This window comes from Ceratotherium simum, chromosome 14, assembly GCF_057802395.1.
Source record: "Ceratotherium simum simum isolate JZ-2026a chromosome 14, ASM5780239v1, whole genome shotgun sequence".
Lineage (NCBI taxonomy): Eukaryota > Metazoa > Chordata > Mammalia > Perissodactyla > Rhinocerotidae > Ceratotherium > Ceratotherium simum.
Window position 1 is genome coordinate 31,261,627 of NC_141913.1, and position 16,088 is coordinate 31,277,714.

Consider the following 16,088-nt stretch of genomic DNA (forward strand, 5'->3'; position numbering starts at 1 on the left):
TTACCCAGAACAAAATGCTTATATTCTAAAGAATTTTACTTTGTAAAAAGTGCCATCCTGTTTTCTGTCTGTACAGAATTTAAAGTAATAAAGCTTAATTTCTCTTTAAATCTTATACTTTTATTAATTTATAATTTATTATGTCTAAATCATTTAGTTTAGCCACAAATTTTAAAGCAATATTAATGAAAATCTTTTCTCTTTTAATATATCTCACATACGAACTCGGGATTTTAGAATTATTGTGAAGCATGAGCTATGAATGAGTGGGGTGGGTGTGCCATGAAATTGGGCACAGTTATGTTTTCTTTATGATATTTTAAACCATTTCTCATTTACTTCTTCCTAAAATGTGTTATGCTTGTTCAGAGGGCAGGTGATATTTGAAAGCATTCAGTACCTTATTTTTGAGAACATTCCTTAATAAGGAATGGTTATACCGTTCTGATAGGTTATAGGGAATCAAGTCGTGTCTTTATTCTGACAGAATTTTGTCTTAAAAATAAGAAAAAGTCTGAAATGTACAGATGCAAGTTCACAGTTAGAAAAAGGTTATTTTTAAATTACCTATTTGATTTTAATTTTAATACAAATTTACCATATATTATATATATATTTCCTTTACTGTGGGTGTAAATATATGTATGCATAGATATGTGTAGAACAGTGAGACTGAAAGAGAGATGTGGATAGTATTCAGCTTCTTTGCTCAATTTCAGCTGAGTTATCTTTAAAACAATTAGGTAGCTATTATATTAATTAGGTGAATGACATATTAATTGCTTTGTTCTATTTTTTTTTCACTTTTTTCACAGGAAGCAGTGGTTTTATTATTTTTTATTCTAGTGGTTGAAAACTTGTGAAGGACTAAATTGATTTTGATCAAGTGTGTTGATCAAACAAACATTAATTTAGGATTCCATTAATGAAGTATACACGTGCAATTTTAAAAAACACTTGGATTGTACAGAAAAACTAAAGGAAGAAAACATAACTTAGCATGAACTCACCATCCAAAGTCTAACTTTGCTCTTGCTTTCATGTAATTTCTTCTACTCTTTTTGCAATGAGTATAAGACTAATGTGTTTATACTATCAATACTATTTTATCATTTGCTCATATCTTTCTTTCTTATTTTTACTTTTTATGTAATTTCAAGAGAGACAGGCTTTCTGGGTCCCCAGAGAGCTAGATGCAGAAACGTTGAATAAGGACATCCGTGCACTAATTCTATTTCCATTCCTTTGATGGGAGGTGGTCTTGCTGGTGCTGACTTCAGATCAAGACCAGTAGGGCCCAATGTTGTAAACATCACCATAAATAGAAGGTAGATTATTAGTCTACATTCTTCAGGAATGGGAACAGGAACAGGGTTATACGAAGTCAGTGACAAAGCAAGAATTCAGCTCCTTGATCATTGTTAGAATGGCTTTCGTTGTAGGGAACCCAGAGCAAGTGGCAAATTGCACTAAGGCAGGCTGTGCCTGCTCCTTCCCTGTGCTATCGCTTCACCTTCCTTAAGTCCTGCATCCTCGGGTGAATAGATTGCATCCTTGTATCAGGCATCATCTCTTTTCTCAGCTCTGCAACCCATTTGCAATGCTGCACAGTGTACCGTGAACATAGTTTCCTGAACGTAGTTATACGTTGGTCTTGTTGTAGAGATGCATACTATTGATAGATAGTCAGGTAATTTTCAGGTTTTCTTTATTACAAATAATTCCGTGTGAAACCTTCTTGTACACATATTTATGTATCTGCAAGGCAAAATCCTAAAGTAGAGTTGGTTATACGTTTGCAAATCATTTTAAATTTTAAAATGAAGTATGCTCATTTTAACTTTTGATCTAGACCTGATATTTGATTTGTATCCCATCTTGAATAACAGTTTGCAAAATCCTTAAAGGAAGACTGCCTTCTGATATTGCACTATTTAAGCGGCATATAGTTAACAAATTCATGTTTAATGAAAATTATGAACAAGCTGAAATCTCTCACATTATTATTAAATATTCACTGTTAAAGTCCTCCATTTATTTGCATTTTAAGTGCATGTGTGACACATCTCTTAGCCCAATTAATCAGCTGGCATCTTTGGTTAATGTTTATTTTAACTAAAATATGAAATTCCTTCATAATAGCACATAGCCAGACAAATAGAAAAACATGTTTAGCACCATGCAAATTAATGCAAGGTCATAGGCAAGACCCACAAAATAATTAAACCAGGTTAAGGGAGCCATGCTTTGGGAGACTAAGACTTTTAATTAAAACTGTTATTGAGTTCAAATGAGGGGGTTCTGTCTGTAATTAGTGAGTAATATCTTTCTGCATTAATCAACGTCACCAAAAAATGCCTAAATTAACACTTTGCTTTTCTTATATTGCTTCAGGTTTGTGAGGTTAGTGAGGAGTAAGTTATATAAAAAAGTAATTAAGATTAGAAGGACACTTTTAAAAATCTTGCTTTTCTACCTGATTTAATCTTGGGCACCATACTTGACAGTAGTGAATGAACACATATTTATTGAATACTTACTACAAAAGAGTCATGGTCAGAACTACCAAGAAGGTTCAGCTGCCACTTATAAAGGATAGATGATGTGTTAGGCACTGAATTAGGCATTTTATAATCAGTGTCTTATTTTCTTTTCCTCGCAATGATCTTTTGTAGTTGAAAATACCTTTTTTTTTCCCGGAAGAAATGAGTGGTTTACCCAAGGCCTTAGCAGTAAACTACAGTGGAGAACATAAAAGTGAGATTGGAGAGTATGGCTTGGGTTTATAGTCATAATAGACTCTGTTAGTGAGACATCAGTTTGCCCCACTCAGTCACTGGCATAAGTGGATGACCACAATCCTCCCTCTCCACAGCGTACTTGAGAGCAGACCCAAGCACATCCTCTGAGAGCACATGGACCTGAGAGCAGCAGAGAACCCTCTGAGGTGAGTGTACTCAGATGGGTCCTGTTTTAGCCAGACAGGTAAGTGACACATTCCCTGGAGAACCTTGAGTAATAGGTGGTGGGGAGGATGGGACAGGTGCTCTCATGGATGTCCTTTGGAAATTTGAGGTAAAGGAAGTAGAAGTATGTCTCTAATAGATTTTGGATTCAAACTCAGGGAACTCCAAAGTCAGTGTTCTTCCAGTGTATTGTTTTCTGCTCATAGGACCATGGGGGTCCCTCACTGGGAAAGAAATATGTGTACAGATCTTATTCCAGATCCTCCTGTTACATAATACACCTCACCTTTGACCCCTTGCTTAGTCTCCAGCCTCGGGGCCCATTTTTACAACTAGTGGGTCAGAAGCTGAGGTCTTTGGAACATGATAAAGAAGAACTCAGGAGGCTTATAGTGGACTGGAGTTTCAGGATTCTCTTACTGACAAACTATTCTTGAAGGTTTTTCTCCCAGAAGCAACACTTCACATATTGAAACAGCTCACAGGAACTGAAAACAGAATCCTTCCCTCCCTCCCTTTCTCCCTACCTCTCTCCCTCCTTTCTTTCCTTCTTTCCTCACAACCATTTATCCAACAAATATTTATTAAGTGTCTGCTATGTGCTGGGACTAAAACATCTATTATAATATTTCTAAACTCTGTAGCCCACTTTTTATGATGGTCTTTGTAATTTCTCATGGATCCTTGCATTTCTTCTCTTTCTCCTCTCCACAACAATCTCACCTTTGTTATTTCATCAAGATACTGGTTTCTTTCAACAGCTGTTAAATTGTTTGAAACTCTATACAGAAGATTATAAAAATGGATTGACATCAGCCCATTTCCCTCCACTGAAGATCCATATTAATGCTTTGTATGAGTAAAATGAAATTGCAACCTGAGAAATATTCCAATACTTTCTTGTTATTTGGGGAAGTTTTGCTCCGTTTTGCTTTTCTATTGTCAATGATGGGGTTATGTGGCATTTATGAAAACAATTTTTGGGACATATTTTGGACATATATATTAGAAAACTTGTAAATGGAAGTATCTTATTCCTCACTGGCACTATCTCTCTGCTTCACTAAGGAAACATTTCTTCCTCTTTGCCCAGAAAAGCTGTTCCTATCTCCAAAGGCGAGTTTGAAATTCTATTAAACTTAAATTGCTCAGTTACTGCAGGATCCAGACACACACACTCACACACACACACACACAGACACATGCGTATTTTGGGAAAAAATGAAGACCAAGTGGTAAAAAGGCATAATACATAAAAGAGGAAATGAAATTTAAGAAGAGATACAACCTGAGAAGAGAAGCGGCAGAGAACAAGGGTGCGTTAATGCACAGTCAGCTTTTGAATTGGGAAGTCTGAAAGAGCAAATAGCTTCTGAAGCAAATACGCATGATACTACTATAGATTTCTGGATAATTAGGCATGATAAATGGTAAGTGATATGTTCACCTACTGCATTTATGTTCTTTTTCTTTTTAAGGTACCCAGCAATTTTTTTTTCAGTAGATGGTTTGAGGCTTGGAAGTCAGCTGAGGGTAAAACTGAAAAGAGTGACAGAGTCTCTTCTAAATTAGTTTTTGGCCAAGCACAGGTCAATTAATTTGACTGCTGGGATTGGCCTCCTAAGTTGCACTGAGTACCGAACACAAGGTGCAGAACTCTTACAGGGCTCAGTTATTTCTCTCTTTTAGTTTAAAGATCATAGCAACAAAAAGCATAGAAAGAACAGCTGGGAGGGATTGACCTCATTGTCCATTAGAGATTGGCTGATGTCAGAGAATGGGAAGGCTGGATTGGTTTATGGTCTGGGGACCCCTGCACTCCATGCCATTTGACTTTTTATGCATAGGAGGGCAAGATATAGAGTCCTGCTCCGTTTGTGAAATGGTCGTTGGATTTTTTGCCCACTTGTGCCCTGGAAATATTTATTTCTGCAAAATGCCCCTATATTAGGTGGTCTTCTGAATAAACACTCAGTGACACACTACAAAATAAATATAATAAATCAATCATGCTGATACCAGCCTGACACAAGGTTGACATAAGGGAAGCCATATTGTAGAAAAGAAACTTTATTGTAACTTTGAATGACCTCTGACAAACTAACCCAGATGGATATGCACCCTCCAGGAAATCTAACTGCTCTGTAGATTTTACGACCCCTGCTTGTGTATGTACCTCCCAGCTGCGATAAGACGATAACTTTGTTCTTTTGAGTTCCTTAGGAATGTGATGACCCCCAGACAGAGAGTTTATCTGGTGTGGCCACTCCCAGGCTGTAACACCAGAGGATCAACATTCCTAACCCCCTCCCACCTCCCCTATAACCCATGGCCTATATAACTGCATCAAGATTCTGTGCCCCCCTTAAGATGGTTCTTTAGGACACTAGTCCCCCCATCTTCTGATTTGCTAGCTTATCGCTTAATAAAATGCTCTTTCTCTGCCACCATCTTGCCTCTAGATGATTGGCTTTGTCTTGTGGTGAGCAGATCATGCCCATTGTGTGGTAAAAATGCTTTTATAAGATATCAATTGTTGCTAATTGGCTGGCTCTATCCTTGGAGCAGCTTCTATAACCTTAACAACATGTTAGGAGCTCTAGTGGGTAAAACAGAAGCATAAAATCTAGTCTTTAGCAGCTTCCAGATAAATTCTCCTTACAGGGACCTGAGTAGCACACATGGGACAAAGTGAATGCTGTCTTGTAGTGAAGAATTTTGAACAAGCAAGTGGAGCAATCAGAGTACAATGGCTAGAATCCAATAAATGTCATCAAGTCATTTTCCTGGGAAGCCTCTAATAGTACCAACCTAGACAAAGATGTGATCTAAAGGCTTTTGTTCAGAGGCAGTAAATGAGGCTCACGAGCTGACTCTCATCTTTAGTGGTTTTATGGGTGATTGGGTTTGGGAGTGAAGGCATATGTTAACACTTTTCATGAGGAAAAGCAGGCATTCCTTCCTACTGACCACTCCTCTCCTCCTGCCCATCAAGTCTGAAGCTGACTCCCCTCCTGCCCAAGCCTTTCGGGTACATTTTCTAAGGTATCCCATTCTGTTCTCCCTTTTTCATGGTTCTGTGGCCTCTCTGCATGGGCAGAGATCATCCCTCGTCATAGGGGAGTGAACTGCTCCTAAGGTAGAGTGTTGTTGTCTCTTTCTTCTCTCTTCTTTCATGTATGTATGTACACATTCATTTCATTCATTCAGCAAGCACTTATGAAGAGCCTGCTACAAGCAGGCACGCTTCTAGATTCTTGGGACACATTAGTAAACAAAAAACATAAAGAGATCCACCTTTGAAGGTTTGATATTCTAGCAAAGAGAAATAGACTGTTAACAGTAAACATTCTAAAGGACTTGTATAGCATGTGGAGTTGAAGCATTCAATGGAAAACAAAAGGGAAAAAAGGAGCAAGAAGGAGAATGGGATACAGGTTTCATATTAAAAGGGTTGTCAGGAGAGGCCTAATTGAAAAGCTGAGATTTATTTAAGAGAAGAGAAGCAATAAGAGGCCAGTGGGGCTGGAGTGGGTGAGTAAGGAAGAGCAAAGTGAGAGACGAGGTCAGAGAGGGAACAGAGGGGACAGATCATGTAGGACTTGGTAGGTCATTTTGAACTTTGAACTTTCTTTTCAGAAAATTTTCTTAATTTCAGTCTATAAATCCAAATTATGAAATAAAACTTTGAAAAGAATCATACTGATTTGCAAAGGACTGACTGAACTAAATGAAAATATATATGGTGTATTTTCTTTTCTGATTTATAACAAAAACTGATTTCAAAAACCATCTCTGCATCCAAATTAAAATACAATATTTCACGTATTCTTAATTTTGAATTTAGGGAAAAATTAACCACAGAACTGTCCTCAAAAATGACTGATAGCTGTACGGCTCCACAGCTGAAGTAGAAACAATGGGTAAAGTCAGAAGGACCAAAAGTCACAGATGAACATAGGACAAGGCACCTCAAGTGGTCCAAACATGGAACAGAAAGCAGGGGTCTACCCAGTACTGAATATATTTAAGCAGAGGTATGGTGACCATCTAACAAAGATCTGATGAGGAGGATTCCTATCTTGCCAAAAGGATTGGGAAGACCAATCCTTTGGAATTCTAGAACTTCAACAGATGGACTTTTCTTGAAAATGTATTAGACATTTTCATTAGACTCATTTCATTAGACTCATTTCTTGAAAATGAGTCAGACATTTCTAGAAGTATTTTATATAGATTATTTCATACAACCCTTACTACACTCAACTCTTTGAGCCTGGATTTTATTGTGCTCTCTTTATAAAGAGGCAAATGAAACTGTCCAAGTTCATAAAACTAGTGCATTAAGGGGACAGTATACAAATTCATATGTTTAATTCTAAAGCCTTTGTATCTTTTATTGTTGTTATTCCTTCTATCCTAGCTCTCAGAAACCAGAATCTGAAAATAGTCTTATAAACCAATGTTCATCAGATTATTACTTTTTTATTATCAGAATCCATCAATTCAGCAGTCATATATTAAGTTCCTCACATACTCAAGGCGTTGCTCCAAGTGCTAGTGAGACACAGGTGGAAGACACAGACCTAGAAGATAATAATTACAATTAGATGATCAGGGAAGTAGAACTACCCCTTGGGTACTGCGATCTTGGTCTTGATTCTATTTCCTGAATATACTTCATGTTTTTTTCTTCTTTTCTTTTTTACTTCAGTGTCTTTGCTTCTTTTATCCTGCCTATAAGACTATCATCTAAGAATTCAATTGATAAATACCTGAACAGCTTATTCAGTTGTAAGGAGCAACTCTACTGAAACTAGCTTTAATGAAGGCAAACGAACAACAAAGGACATTGACTGACTTAGATAACTAGAGGGACAGAGTTTAATTAGCCTTCTGCTCACTGGGCCCACCAACTCAGATCATGTCATCATGTCCCATCTCTCTCATGTTCACTCTCTCACTCTCTCTGATCCACCCCCTCACCTATCTCTCTGCCTGGCTTATCTCTGCCTAGTTTAATTATCTCTTATTATCAGAAAGCATTTCTTAAGCAGTGTGGTCCAGGACTGCAACAGCTCAAGCTTCACCTCCTTTCAACTCCTCCTTGACCCTCAAGGTAAGGCCTCTGAACTTCCAGTTCTAAATTTTGAAAATTTCCAAAGAAGGACAGTGAGAAGCCCAGCTTGATCAGCTGAGTAGGGCACTATCAATGGTTGAGCATGGATTACAGGGCAAACATGAAGGCAGGGGCCATAGGATTGGAAATCCCACCAGAATCACACAGTTAAGCTTGTAGAGAAACAGTTTCTCCAAGGGAAAGGGGGTATGGAGGGTCTCAATTAAGCAGCAGATGTTCATCGCAAGACTCATATTAAATGTTATACTCTTCATGGTATCTCCTGAGCCACCCAGCATGTATGATCTTCCCCCTCCTAAAACCTCTAACACATTGGCCATCTAGAGTTTCAATTGTCATTTACAGCCATGTTTATCTCATAAAAGTGGTTTAGATCTCTTACTTGAAACTTTGGGACAGATTCATCATTTAATTCACTGAAATCCATGAAAAAATGCCTCTCCTGGAAGCAGTGCTAACAAGCACAAATTAATGGAAATTAGAGAAAGGAGCTGGAGCCGGTGAAGAAAAACAGGAACACGTTTCTTGACCCACAAATTCATTTATTCAAAATCATTATTGAAATCCTACCATTTACCCAGCTTTATGCTAGAAGTTGATGAAACAAGAATAACAAAAAAAAAACAGGTGTGGTCACTATTCTCCTGGATTACGCACACCAGTGGGACTAGACATTTAGACAACATGTAAACAAATACAGAATGTTGATATGTCTTTGGAACTAAGAAGAAAATTCCTAGAGTGCTATGTGAGGAGTAACTAGGACATCTGACTTGGATTGTGGGGCGAAGGAAAGCCCATTTGAGGAAGTACAATTTGAGCTGAGCCCCAAAAACAGAATAGCAAACATGTAGGTGAAACATAGGAAGCAAGTGGCCTGGGTGAAGAAAGAGCATTTGTGAAAGCTTGCAGACTTTCAGCATTTTAAGGAAACTGCAAGAGAGCCCACGTGGTTGGAACTCTTGAGAACAGAAGCACATTACATTTCTTCATTTCCTTACCCTTCCACATGATGAGTTTATCCAGTCTTTCCCTGGCTTTCACAGTGAGCAATCTTGAGAGCCCTAGTCGTCTGAGAAAGAGGTCCCTTTGGAAAGTAGGAGAGGACAACAAAATCAAGGCTGCCTGGGGGTACCAAGCCTCTATATTTGCCAACTTCATGCTACTGCCAAAGGCAAAATGATAAATACTGAGAAAAGCACTAAAATAGGTGCAGGAGACTTGCTTTGGAAATTTGGATATCAAATTCACTTTGTTTATAGCTGGGACAAGTCACTATGTTTGAATTTTCTTGTTTACAAATTGGGGATGATCCCTTACAGAGTAGTTTTCAAGCTTTGCATGACATAGAGTACCTGACTTTAAAAGCTCGAAAGCAATATGCTAATGTAAATACATGGGAGTCAGGGCTGTTTTTGGTATATCCGGCATTCAGGTTAAACCTCTGCACACTGCTTACTCTTTGTATATAAGCAGCCCCTATAGCAACATCCCTGTACTCCAGATCTGGTACTGAAGCAGAGGCTCTTATCATATGTGTGTGCACACATGTATATATGATGAGTGTGTAGTGTATGTAAGTGCATGTGCAGCTTATGTGTTGGCTTACGTAGTCTGGGTGGCGTGTGTTTATATGTGGTGCATGTGGCATGTATGCATATGTTTTTGGTGTGTGTATGGTGTGAATATGTGATATGTATGGGGCATGTGCATACGTGTGTGTGTGTGTGTGTGTGTTGTATGAAAAAGTGTGATGCTGGGAGATACAGACAGGCTGAAAGTCAGGAATCATTATCTTAAAATAATCATCCAACTTCATTCCAATTCCCAGGGGAATCCCAGAGATGGCACCTTGCTAAACCCACAGAGATTGCAAGCTTCAAAAATGAACCTGAGCCTTTTGCTTTCTAATAGTTTGGCAGGGGTCAAACCAGAACAGTCTGGGAAGAGTAAAACGGGGGCTGTGCTGCCCAGGCTTGGCATTGTCACCAGCCCTCCTAAAAGGCTGTAGAAGGAGTGTGAAGCCATTGGCAGGTGCTCTTAAGGCTGCACTGTAGCAAGACCTCTCCACGCCAACCCTGGGCCACTGGAAGTTGGGGCGAGGATACTAAGTGTTTATGAATACAGCTGTTGCGATGCCAGTCAGATGGGAAGCAAGTGTACTCCTCAGGTTTTCTATAATCACTCTTTACTCAACTGTGTAGCAATCAGTAAACAGTTGTGTTCTAGACACAACAGCTTGTGTCACCCCCTAGATTAAGGGAGAGCAAATTGGAGAAAACTCAGTGATACATGAAGCCATATGCGGCATTTCTCTGATTGCTTGTCCCCTGGTTGTGTGAGGAAAGGACACTCTAGGGGCAATAGTGATGAGCACGACCTTATGCATTCTCTGGACATATGCTGCACTGACTGCACCACCAGAACACACCAGAAGACATTTTTAAATCCAAAACAGTATCCTAAAGTTCTATTCACCGTACACTGGAGCACATGTCCATACCTGCAGGGAAAAAGGAGAGAATGAAGTGCAGTTCTTCCTCATAGAAAATTCGCAGGCTAATGGAGGAAACAAAAGCACCACCTAGACAACAATCGTGGAAAAATACGATACTGGATTAAATTCTCAGATGTGAAGTACAGAGATGGAGGAAATCCACAAGAGAGTCTTTACGAATGGGGCTGGAGTTTGGCCCTGAAAATAGATGGATTTTGCTAGACACAAAGAGTGAGAGAGAAGGGCAGGGAGAGGGATTGCTTGGGTGGTATGGATTCTATATTTAGAAAAATGTGAGTATTTGTAACAAGGTGTTTATCCTTTAAGTTCTCTAGTTACAGTGTCTAAAATCTATGAGGTTTCTAAGGGGCTCAAAAATATATGAAAATAGTAATGCTTGAGACAAAAATAATAACAGAAAATAATAATAACAAAAAGATAATGCTTGAGACCTAAAACAAGAAATACAGATCCAAGATCCAAAATCAAAAAGGAAAATTTAAAAATTGAAATTATAAGTATTTCATCACATCTATAAAACATAGCATAACTTCCACTAATCAGCTGCATCTCAAATCATATAAACATAGTGTTTGATGTAGATGTTTGGTGTGATGAGGAGTAGACCTTCAAAAGGGAGTGCTCAGACCTAAGATGGTCTCAAGTCATCCCTGTTTTAAGACATAGACTCCAAGGAGATACCTAGAGAATGTGAATTCTCTATACTTACTTACTTTATCTGAAAAAAACAAAAACAAAACAAAAATGAAGTCTCTAAATTGGGCTCTCCAGAGGCCTGGGCATCATAAAACCATCAAGTAGAGAAACAGAAATTTTACAAATTTAGAGAGAGATAATTTTATTGAAGTTTTGGAGAAAATCAGTCAGATTAAGCAGTATTTGAGGATTGTCCCTGATTAGTGAGAAAATAGAATGTACATACACAAACAAGCAATGATTTAATTGTGTATAATTTGTGTTAACACATTGTCTAGCAAATGTTTATGTTTTGTAGCTAAAGCTAGGTTTTTTCTTGTTGTTTTGATTGAAGGAAAGATCAACTAATCAGAAATGTTTGTTATTAACTCTGCGAGTTGATTGAATAGCGGGAATCCAAAGTATTTGGACTAGAATCAGGCATTTCTGTTGACCTGTTGACAGCTTACCCAATAACAGGCATAGTAATTTGGAATGCAGACCTTCAAACCCCAATCTATCAAGTAACATCAATCATTACACATGTTTAAAAAAAAAACCTTAAGAAAACAAGAGAATGTGTCAATATTTTTCTTTTTACAGCCCTATCTGTCAATTGATACAATATAGCTGCCTGTTATGTCATGAATCTTGATTTGCCAAGAGCTTATTCTCTTCTTCCAAACATCAGAGGTGTATACTGTAAAAGTCAGAGATAAGACAGTTACATAATTAAAGGGAGCAATTCTTTCACCAAAATCAGCATCATAAAGTAGCTACAATGCACTCAATCACCACAACCTGGGGGTAAATCTTGTGTAATGTTTAACTGAATACACATTCAATTTATACTTCTGAATTTATTTATATCAATAGCAGTCTAGATTTTGCAAAAGCAGAAAAGATCCTAGCTAATTTATTTAAATAGAGTCGACAGGACCTAACTAGCTAACTGTTGTTTTAGTAAATGTTTTGTTATGAAGATGAGGGTTACAAACACGAGAAGAACTTTCGGTGATATATTTAGTAGTGTGCTGTAGCCAAGATCCGGAGATATAAAAGTACTTCACACTTATACATTACTCTTAACCTTTAATGTGCTTTCAAAGCTATTCAACAATTGACCTTTAGGCAAATTCTATATTTTATCTAACATGATAAATACTTTTACCTGAATTTGGCAGATAAGTAAACTGAATCTGAAAGATGAAATTGAGGCCAAGGTCACAGAAGTGGTATTATAGCGGGAGCTAGGCTCCTAACTTCCACTAGTAGTTGTTCTCATGATATCCTCATGTCCCAGAGTTCTCCAGGGCACTAATTCTTTTTGTTGGAATTATGTGTCACAAGAAGAAAAAACAACTGAATACAAATTCACTGAGGAAATTTTGTCTTAAACACAATGAAGTAAGCCCCTCTGCAACAGGATTTCTTAAAACCTTTCTTATGCTGGAGTGTTTGTAAATTTCTAAGAAAGATGCAGTGTGTATTATTTCCCAGAGTTATTTAACTAAAGATCATTTTCTAGATATTCAAAAGAACGTGTTCTGAGAAACTTATATTCCTCCATGTAATCTCTACCAATATCAGACGAAAATAAGCCCCTACCATAGGCCTTACTATACCTTGTATATTTGATAATATTGTCGATGATAATACACAAGCATTTCAAATCTTGAATCTTTTCTATAAGAAATTTGCAAAACCAAGTAAGGGATGCCTAATGCAGTTTGTTTAAGAAACCCCAGTTAGTGGTTCAGACAGATGCTTTCTGGAATAACAACCAGTGAGCTGTGACTGGAATGCTATGAAATATTTTGCACATAAAATGAATCCTTATGCATGGAAAGTCAATATCTGTTGTGAGTAGTTATCGTCTGGTGGTTAGTTTGAAGGGCTGGAAATTAGAGTAGCTCATTCCAGCTGAGGCTCTCACTCCTCAATGTAAGAAGCAGGAGCAATGATGTTTACACAAACCCAAGTGTGTTGCATTCTGGCTTCATCCCAGGTTAGTATAAAAGACACAGCCCACGCCTTTGAAGCACACGCGATATGCAAAAAGTAGACTTAACCATAAAGAGAGCAGGGTTTCTCTTCATAGGCAAAGAATGCTTCACAACATGCTCCAAAAGAGTCTTGATATTTCATTCTACGTAGAGCAGGGAATATGGCAGCCACTCATTAACATACTTTATTAATTGACTAATGTTGAGTTCCTTTTATTGAGACAGAAAATATGCTTAATCTTAAGCCTATATATGGTTCTCTTATATCAATGAGGTATATTTTAGACCAGAAGTTCTGAGAAGGCAGAGACTATGGGGTCTTCCAGAGATCAAATCAATTACTAGATTCAGTTAATTCAGAAAAAGGCAGCAAATCCATTTATGTGAAATTTTGGAAGCTAGGAAAGTACTTCAGCCTTTGGGGCTATTCAAATCATTAGCTTAACTTATCAGCCATGAGTTAGATATGATGAGGAACTTACATGCTTATAGGTAACCAATTCCACCAAAACTTTTAATATCTGTCCAAAATAAATATCCTTCTAAATTTTTATCCATGGGAATACAGGGGCTGTTTCCTTGTTTTTGCATTCCTTCTAGCTGGTTCTTCTCTTTACAATTCTTTTTTTGTCTCTCTGTGAATTTCTGCTGCCTTGGTGTTTCTCTCTTTCTCTCTCTGTCTCTCTTTTTCTCTTCCTTCAAATTTTTGGTGATGGTTAATGGCCAATCATTGTTGGGTTAATAACTTGAGAAACATGCCTAGGAAAGTAGAAGGAGTTAAAAAGGACTTAAGAGAAAAGTAGCCGCTGTGTGACTCCCCTGTGCTCCTGTGGTCATGTCCTATTGCCCTTATACTCCATGCATGCACTGAAGGAAAGCCTTAGCTTTCACCATCATTAAATTCAAGAAGGTGTTCTGTAGTGCTGAACCAAACCTGATAGAATAATGAAAAATCACAGAACCAGAAAGAAGCTGAGTTTGGAGGAACTTTAGGGGACACCTAATCCAGTGTACATGGTGTAATGGTTAAAAATATGGGCTTTCCGCTCAAGACTGTGTTCAAATCTTATCCTGTTATTGCCTAGCTCTGCCATCCCTTTCAAGAGGACTACATTTTCTTTGCTTTGGCTTTATCTGTAAAATGCAGATAATCGTAGTACATATCTCAAGATTTCCTGGGTTGAGTAAATAAACATAACATCTGACACGTGGCAAATATCTTATAAATTTTAGCTGCTATTTTTATTATTTTTTAATAATAATAACCATTGTTATTAATGGTAGTAGTAGGAAAAGTAGAAGTATTTATCATAAGAGGAAACTGAGGCTGAGAGAGATTAAATGGATTTTTTAAAGTCATAAAAATAGGAAGGGATAGAGCATTTTAACTTCAAAAGCCATGAGTAGTATCAAACTCATGTCTGAATGTCACCTATTAGCATTACCCAACACTGCCATCCATTCCCTGCATACAGGGGCTGTGCCTGACTTGTGCGTTTGCTGTCCCCTGGGTCTGGGATACTACTGTGACATGATGGTAGGAGGTACTCAACCCATATACGAATAAATGAATAGCAACTTTGTAATTACACACTCATCATGGGATCAAAAGAGTAAAGGAATCAAATAAATCATGAAGTTGTACCTAAGGGACTTAAAAAATATAATATTTCAAATTCTGAGGACAGAAAATGATGATGCTTTCTGAGGATTTTAAGAGTTTTAGAGAAGTAAAGATAATGCAATTGAGAAATTAGTTACAGAGTAATAGAAAGAGAAATAAAGTAAACTTTTAGGGGTCGGAATGAGCAAGGCAGTGGCAATAAATATTTGAAAAGAAAATGTATGAATTTCAGGCAAGCCAGTATTAAAGAGTTTATGTTTTTATATTGCAAAAATTGAATGCATGTATGCAATTTATTTTTGCATATAAACTTTCCTTAGCTAGTGGTGTTTGTCTTACACTTAAGACTTTTAGTTTTATTTTTTTCTTTTCTGCTAATACATGAAAATCTGCTAATAAAAATTATGCCTTCACTTCAGGTAACTGTCAGAGTTGAACAGAAGCATCTACTGAAGTCAATTTAGTACTATCAGGTATTGTATTTATCTTTTAACATGCTGATAATAAAGCGAAGTAACAAATAGCTAATTAAATATGTTTAAAATTAATTAAGCAAAAGTCTATATATTGATTACATTTTATTTACCTTTTATAAATACCAGAAAAATCTTCAGTTACAGGTAAAAGAATAGAAATGGAAAGATTGAAGATTGTTGTTATTATTCTGAGCTCTGTATATTTGAATGTTAAGATTATTTTCCATCACCACTTAGATTACTCTAGAAATAGTGTTCTTGACGGGGATGTAAATTGGATCTTGAGGATGAAAAAAATTTACTCTTTCTATGTATAAAGTGCAGATATACATAAGTACACACACAGAAATGCAGAATATTGTGAAATCAACATTTCAGGGGAAGAGCAATTAGAAAAAAATTTTCTAAAAAGACTCCATGGAGAAGTAGGGGAATAATGAAGAAAAGATTGAGAAGCATTGGTCTAAAACTTCATAGCTCAACTCTTGTCTGTACTACCTTTTTTGATTCAGAAAAAGAGTATGGTACCTCCGAAAACCCCCTCCGTTATGCAGTAGTTTGATTGTTCTTAACCCATCTCTACTATGTTTGTCTGTAAGTTTCCTGTATATAAAACCAGAGCTTGGAGTAGAAGAAATCTGGGTTTGACTCCCAGTTTCATTAAATTCTAGTCATCTAGGGCC

The 16,088-nt window shown here is 37.3% G+C and overlaps 1 long non-coding RNA gene across 1 annotated transcript in view; it reads left to right on the forward strand.

Moving 5' to 3' along the window:
- LOC147915293 (uncharacterized) overlaps nucleotides 1–15,403 on the forward strand; it is a 29,975-nt gene extending 14,572 nt beyond the window's left edge. The window contains exons 2-3 of the long non-coding RNA XR_015554220.1: nucleotides 2,876–2,947; nucleotides 15,349–15,403. This is a non-coding gene — a long non-coding RNA (uncharacterized LOC147915293). The remainder of the gene's footprint in view (nucleotides 1–2,875; nucleotides 2,948–15,348) is intronic.
- The last annotated feature ends 685 nt before the right edge of the window (nucleotides 15,404–16,088 follow it).